At 39.7% G+C, this 7,752-nt stretch overlaps 1 non-coding gene across 1 annotated transcript; it reads right to left on the bottom strand.

Moving 5' to 3' along the window:
• Positions 1-930: 930 nt before the first annotated feature.
• LOC130983393 (small nucleolar RNA R71) lies at positions 931-1,038 on the bottom strand. The gene has a single exon (XR_009087387.1). It is a non-coding gene; the product is annotated as a small nucleolar RNA R71 (small nucleolar RNA).
• Positions 1,039-7,752: the final 6,714 nt, after the last annotated feature.

Raw genomic sequence — 7,752 nt, 5'->3', positions numbered from 1 at the left:
TTGACTTTTTGTTTGTTTTACTATTTCTTATCTTTTTCAAAACCACCTAACTACTTTTCTCTCTCATCTTTCGAAAATCACCTTACCCTTTTTCAAAATTCTTTTTAATTAACTAATTGTTTCAAATTTTAATTTTAATTTTATTTCTTCTTTTAATTTTTGAAAATCACTAACCTTTTTTTTAAATAATTTTCGAAATTCTCCCCCTCTCATCTCTTTCTATTTATTTTATTTATTTACTAACACTTGTCTTCATCTAAAAATTCGAACCCTCTCTTCTCCTTTATGTTCAAATTTTTCTCCTCCTTCTTCTATTCTTTTCTTCTTCTACTCACATAAAGGAATCTCTATACTGTGACATAGAGGATTTCTCTTCTTTTCTGTTCTCTTCTTTTTCATATGAGCAGGAGCAAGGACAAGGACATTCTTGTTGAAGCAGATCCTGAACCTGAAAAGACTTTGAAAAAAAAGCTAAGAAAAGTTAAAGCATAATAATCCAGAGAAAACTTTACAGAGAATCTCGAAAAAGAAAGAGACATGGCCAAACCCAACAACAACGCAAGGAGGATGTTTGGTGATTATACTACACCTACTTCCAATTTTTATGGAAGAAGCATCTCAATCCCTGCCATTGGAGCAAACAATTTTGAGCTGAAGCCTCAACTAGTTGCTCTAATGCAACAGAACTGCAAGTTTCATGAACTTCCATCAGAAGATCCCTATCAGTTTTTAACTGAGTTCTTGCAGATTTGTGATACTGTTAAGACTAATGGAGTAGATCATGAAGTCTACAGGCTCATGCTTTTCCCTTTTGCTGTAAGAGACAGAGCTAGAACATGGTTGGACTCACAACCTAAGGATAGCCTGGACTCTTGGGATAAGCTGGTAACGGCCTTCTTGGCCATGTTCTTTCCTCCTCAAAAGCTGAGCAAGCTTAGAGTGGATGTTCAGACCTTCAAGCAAAAAGATGGTGAATCCCTTTATGAAGCTTGGGAAAGATACAAGCAGTTGACCAAAAAGTGTCCTTCTGACATGCTTTCATAATGGACCATTTTGGATATATTCTATGATGGTCTTTCTGAGTTCTCTAAGATATCACTGGACCATTCTGCAGGTGGATCCATTCACCTAAAGAAAATGCCTGCAGAAGCTCAAGAACTCATTGACATGGTTGTAAATAACCATTTTATGTACACCTCTGAGAGGAATCCTGTGATTAATGGGACGCCTTAGAAGAGGGGAGTTCTTGAAATTGATGCTCTGAATGCCATATTGGCTCAAAATAAAATGTTGACTCAGGAAGTCAACATGATTTCTCAGAGTCTGAATGGATTGGAAAAGGCATCCAACAGTACTAAAGAAGCATCTTCTGAAGAAGAAGCTTATGATACTGAGAACCCTGCAATGGCAGAGGTGAATTACATGGGTGAAGCCTATGGAAACACCTATAATCCCTCATGGAGAAATCATCCAAATTTCTCATGGAAGGATCAACAAAAGCCCCAACAAGGCTTTAATAATGGTGGAGGAAACAGGTTTAGTAATAGCAAGCCTTTTCCATCATCTTCTCAGTAACAGACAGAGAATTCTGAGCAGAGCCCCTCTAGCTTAGCAAACATAGTCTCTGATCTATCTAAGGCCACTTTAAGTTTCATGAGTGAAACAACGTCCTCCATTAGAAATCTGGAGGCACAAGTGGGTCAGCTGATTAAGAAAATCACTGAAACTCCTCCTAGTACTCTCCCAAGCAATACAGAAGAGAATCCAAAAAGAGAGTGCAAGGCCATTGATATAATCAAAATTGCCGAATCCAAAGAGGAAGGGGAGGACATGAATCCCAATGAGGAAGACCTCATGGGACGTCCTTCAGATAGAAAGAAGTTCCCTATTGAGGACCTAAAGGAATCTGAGGCTCATACAGAGACCATAGAGATTCCATTAAACTTCCTTCTGCCATTCATGAGCTCTGAGAACTATTCTTCCTCTGAAGAGGATGAAAATGTAACTGAAGAGCAAGTTGCTCAATATCTAGGAGCCATCATAAAGCTGAATGCCAAGTTATTTGGTAATGAGACTTGGGAAGGTGAACCTCCCTTGCTCATTAGTGAACTAAATACATGGGTTCAGCAAACTTTACCTCAAAAGAAATAAGATCTGGGTAAATTCCTAATACCTTATACCATAGGTACCATGACCTTTGAGAAGGCACTGTGTGACCTAAGGTCAAGTATAAATCTTATGCCACTCTCTGTAATGGAGAAACTGGAGATCTTTGAGGTACAAGCTACAAGAATCTCATTAGAGATGGCAGACCAGTCAATAAAACAAGCTTATGGATTGGTAGAGGACGTGTTAGTGAAGGTTAAAGGCCTTTACATCCCAGCTGATTTCATAATCCTAGACACTGGAAAGGATGAGGATGAATGTATCATCCTTGTAAGACCCTTCCTAGCCACAGCAGGAGCTGTGATTGATGTTGACAAAGGAGAGCTAGTCCTTCAATTGAATGGGGACTACCTTGTGTTTAAGGCTCAAGGATCTTCCTCTGCAACCATGGAGAGGAAGCATGAAAAGCTTCTCTCAATACAGAGTCAAACAAAGCCCCCACAATCAAAATCTAAGTTTGGTGTTAGGAGGCCACAACCAAACTCTAAGTTTGGTGTTGACAAGCCCCCACATTCAAACTCTAAGTTTGGTGTTGGGAGGCCCTCATCATGCTCTAATAATCTGTAAAGCTCCATGAGAGCTCACTGTCAAGCTATTGACATTAAAGAAGTACTTATTGGGATGCAACCCAATTTTTATTTATCTATATTTTTATTGTTCTTTTATGTTTTATTAGGTTTATGATCATGTGGAGTCACAAAACAATTGCAAAAATTAAAAACAGAATCAAAAAAAGCAGAAGAAAAAGCACACCCTGGAGGAAGAGCTGTCTGGCGTTTAAACGCCAGAAACAAGCTTCTGTCTCGCATTTAACGCCAAAAACAAGCACCAAGCTGGCGTTTAACGCCAAAAACAAGCATCAGGCTGGCGTTAAACGCTAGTAACAAGCTACATTTGGGCATTTAACGCCAGAAACAAGCTGCAGTCTGACGTTAAACGCCAGGATTGCATACAGAGGGCGTTTTACACGTCTAAAAGATGCAGGGATGAGAAATTATTGACACCTCAATATCTGTGGACCCCACAGGATCACCTCAGGATCTGTGGACCCCACAGGATCCCCACCTACCGCACTTCTCTCTTCTTCACACAATCCAATAACACTATACCCTTCACCAATCACATCCATCCACTCTTCCCCATAAACCCCACCTACCTTCCAATTCAAAATCTCTTTCCCACCCAAACCCCACCCTAAATGACCGAATCCAACCCCTCTCCCTTCACTATATAAATCCCTCCATCCTTCTTCATTTTTCACACAACACTACCCTCTCTTCTCCCCCTTCGCCGAAACCCACACCTCTCTCCTTCTCCTTCATAAGCCTGTGGCTAGAGGATGGTTGGAGTTCATTCAACGCTCCATCATCCCCACAAGCAACCGATTTGAAGTAACTGTGGATCGGGCCATCACGATCCATAGCATCATGATTGGAGAGGAAGTAGAAGTTCATGAAATGATCTCTTTAGAACTCTACAAAGTAACCGAAAAGCCCTCCACCTTGGCAAGGCTAACTTTTTCTCATCTCATTTGCCATCTATGCAACTTAGCTAGAGTTGTCATAGAAGGAGACATCCTCATTGAAGAGGACAAGCCCATCACTAAGAAGAAGATGGAGCAAACAAGAGAGCCCATTCATGGATCTCAAGAGACGCATGAGGAAGCTCATCATCAAGAAATCCCAGAGATGCCTCAAGAGATGCATTTTCCTCTAAACAACTATTAGGAACAACTCAACACTTCTCTAGAAGGATTGAGTCATAACATGAACCAATTAAGGGTGGAACACCAAGAGCAATCCATCATTCTCAATGAGATTAGAGAAGATCAAAGAGCTATGAGGAAGGAGCAACAAAGGTAAGGAAGAGACATAGAAGAGCTCAAAGACACCATTGGTCCTTCAAGAAGAAGGCGCCACCATCACTAAGGTGGACTCATTCCTTAACTTCCTTGTTCTTATCCCTCTGTTTTTCAACTTTATGCTTTATGTTTGTCTATGTTTTGAGTCTTTACTACATGATCATTAGTATTTAGTAACTATGTCTTAAGGCTATGAATAATTCCATGAATCCTTCATCTTTCTTAAATGAAAAATGTTTTTAATACAAAAGAACAAGAAGTACATGAGTTTCGAATTCATGCTTGAAATTAGTTTAATTATATTGATGTGGTGACAATACCTTTTGTTTTCTGAATGAATGCTTAAACAGTGCATATTTTTTATCTTGTTGTTTTTGAATGTTAAAATTGTTGGCTCCTGAAAGAATGATGAAAAAGAGAAATATTATTGATAATCTGAAAAATCATGAAATTGATTCTTGAAGCAAGAAAAAGCTGTGAAGAACAAAGCTTGCGAAATATATATATATATATATATAAGAAAAAGAAAGCAAAAAAAGTCAATAGCCCTTAAAACCAAGAGGCAAGGGTAAAAAGGATCCAAGGCTTTGAGCATCAATGGATAGGAGGGCCCAAGGAAATAAAATCCAGGCCTAAGCGGCTAAATCAAGCTGTCCCTAACCATGTGCTTGTGGCATGCAGGTCCAAGTGAAAAGCTTGAGACTGAGTGGTCAAAGTCATGATCCAAAGCAAAAAGAGTGTGCCTAAGAGCTCTGGACGCCTCTAACTGGGGACTTTAGCAAAGCTGAGTCACAATCTGAAAAGGTTCACCCAGTCATGTGTCTGTGGCATTTATGTATCCGGTGGTAATACTGGAAAATAAAGTGCTTAGGGTCACGGCCAAGACTCATAAAAGTAGCTGTGTTCAAGAATCAACATACTTAACTAGGAGAATCAATAACATTATCTGAACTCTGAGTTCCTATGGATGCCAATCATTCTAAACTTCTAAAGATAAAGTGAGATGCCAAAACTATTCAGAAGCAAAAAGCTACAAGTCCCGCTCATCTAATTAGAACTAATATTCATTGATATTTTGAGATTTATAGTATATTCTCTTCTTTTTATCTTATTTTATTTTCAGTTTCTTGGGGACAAGCAACAATTTAAGTCTGGTCTTGTGATGAGCGGATAATTTATACGCTTTTTGGCATTGTTTTTAGGTAGTTTTTAGTAGGATCTAGCTACTTTTAGGGATGTTTTTATTAGTTTTTATGCAAAATTCACATTTCTGGACTTTACTATGAGTTTGTATGTTTTTCTGTGATTTCAAGTATTTTCTGGCTGAAATTGAGGGACCTAAGCAAAAATCTGATAGGAGGCTGAAAAAGGACTACAGATGCTGTTGGATTCTGACCTTTCTGCACTCGAAATGGATTTTCTGGAGCTACAGAACTTCAAATGGTGCGCTCTCATTTGCGTTGGAAAGTAGACATCTAGGGATTTCCAGCAATATATAATAGTTCATACTTTATTCGAGTTTAGATGACACAAACTGGCATTCAACGCCAGTTCCATGCTGCATTCTGGAGTAAAATGCCAAAAACACGTCACAAACCAGAGTTAAACGCCAAAAACACATTACAACTTGGCGTTTAACCCCAAGAGAAGCCTCTGCACGTGTAACGCTCAAGCTCAGCCCATGCACACACCAATGTGGGCCCCAGAAGCGGATGTCTGCACTAAGACTTATTTCTATAAACCCTAGTAACTAGTCTAGTATAAATAGGACTTTTTACTATTGTATTTTCATCTTTGGACGAGCTTTTGGAACATCTTTGATTATTGTTAGTCCTTAGACATTGGGGGCTGGCCTCACGGCCATGCTTACCTTATTTTCACTTATGTATCTTCAACGGTGGAGTTTCTATACACCATAGATTAAGGTGTAGAGCTCTGTTATTCCTCGAGTATTAATGCAAGTACTACTGTTTTCTATTCAATTCATGCTTATTCTCATTCTAAGATATTCATTCGCACTTCAACCTGACGAATGTGATGATCTGTGACACTCATCACTATTCTCACTTATGAACGCGTGCTTGACAAACACTTCCGTTCTACCTGCGAAAGCTAGAGTGTGTATCTCTTGGATTCCTGACCCACGACGCATGGTTGCCTCACCTGACAACCGAGCCTCCCATTCTGTGAGATCAGAGTCTTCGTGGTATAAGCTAGAATCCATTGGCAGCATTCTTGAGATCCAGAAAGTCTAAACCTTGTGTGTGGTATTCCGAGTAGGATCTGGGATGGGATGACTATGATGAGCTTCAAACTCGCGAGTGTTGGGCGTAGTGATAGACGCAAAAGGATCAATAAATCCTATTCCAACATGATCGAGAACCGACAGATGATTAGCCATGCTGTGACAGCGCATTTGGACCATTTTCATTGAGAGGATGGAAAATAGCCATTGACAACGGTGACGCCCTACATACAGCTTGCCATAGAAAGGAGTAAGAATGATTGGAGGAAAGCAGTTGGAAAGCAGAGATTCAAGAGGGATAAAGCATCTCCATACACTTATTTGAAATTCCCACCAATGATTTACATAAGTATCTCTATTTTATGCTTTATTTATCTTTATATTCGAAAACCATTATAACCATTTGAATTCGCCTGACTGAGATTTACAAGATAACCATAGCTTGCTTCAAGCCGACAATCTCCGTGGGATCGACCCTTACTCACGTAAGGTTTATTACTTGGACAACCTAATGTACTTGCTGGTTAGTTGTGCGAAGTTGTGAAGAAGAGTGATATTACAATTGTGTGTACCATGTTGTTGGCGCCATTGAGATCACAATTTCGTACACCAATGAGATATTCATCAAGAGGACCACCACTAGCAAGGAAACATGTGATTAGCGCATCATCTGTAAACATATCTACCTATGGTGATAGTTGGGAAAAGTCTACAAACTCGAATCCCAGATGGTTATGCTCGCTGTAAGGCAAGCTGTGGTGCTCGCTGTGGTACTGGCTATGGTGGCTGTGGTGGCTGTGATGGCTGTGATGGTTGTGGTGGCTGTGATAACTGTGATGGTTCTGATGGTTGTGATGGATGAGGTAGTTGCAAGCGATGATAAGGAAATGGCTGGAACACTGCATATGGCTGCTAGGGTGCCTATTGAGGAATGAACTCTGACAATCTTAGCTATATCCAGAATATTCCAAGGTACCAACTATAGTAATCAGCAGATGGGCTAAAGTCGGGAATTGGTTGCAGATTCCTATCTCACAACTGATTGTTGCGGCGGTTCCCCCATTTATGAATCCATTCGTCGAGTATGGTGCTCCAATCATGGCACTGTACTCCCCAACGAGTGTAACAATGTTAGTCAAGAGGGATGGCCTATGCCGGTTGATGAGTGGATATTTTATACCCTTTTTAGTACTATTTTCTTAGTGTTTTCAGTTATATTTTATTAAGTTTTTTCAAGTTTTAGTATGTTTTAGTGCGAAAATTCATATTTGGATGCTACTTTGAGTTTTTGTGTTTTTTCTATAGTTTTATGTAATTTTTGGATGAAATTGGCAAGTTTTGGCAAAGTCTAATTCAGAGGCAAAGAAAGGATAGCAGATGCTGTAAAGTCCTGACCTCCATGCATTCAAACAAGCATTTTTGGAGCTACAAAGGTCTAATTGACGCACTCTCAATGGCGTTGAAAAGCTAACTTCTAGGG

This window comes from Arachis stenosperma, chromosome 5 (assembly GCF_014773155.1).
Source record: "Arachis stenosperma cultivar V10309 chromosome 5, arast.V10309.gnm1.PFL2, whole genome shotgun sequence".
Lineage (NCBI taxonomy): Eukaryota > Viridiplantae > Streptophyta > Magnoliopsida > Fabales > Fabaceae > Arachis > Arachis stenosperma.
This window is presented reverse-complemented; position numbering and strand designations above follow the sequence as displayed.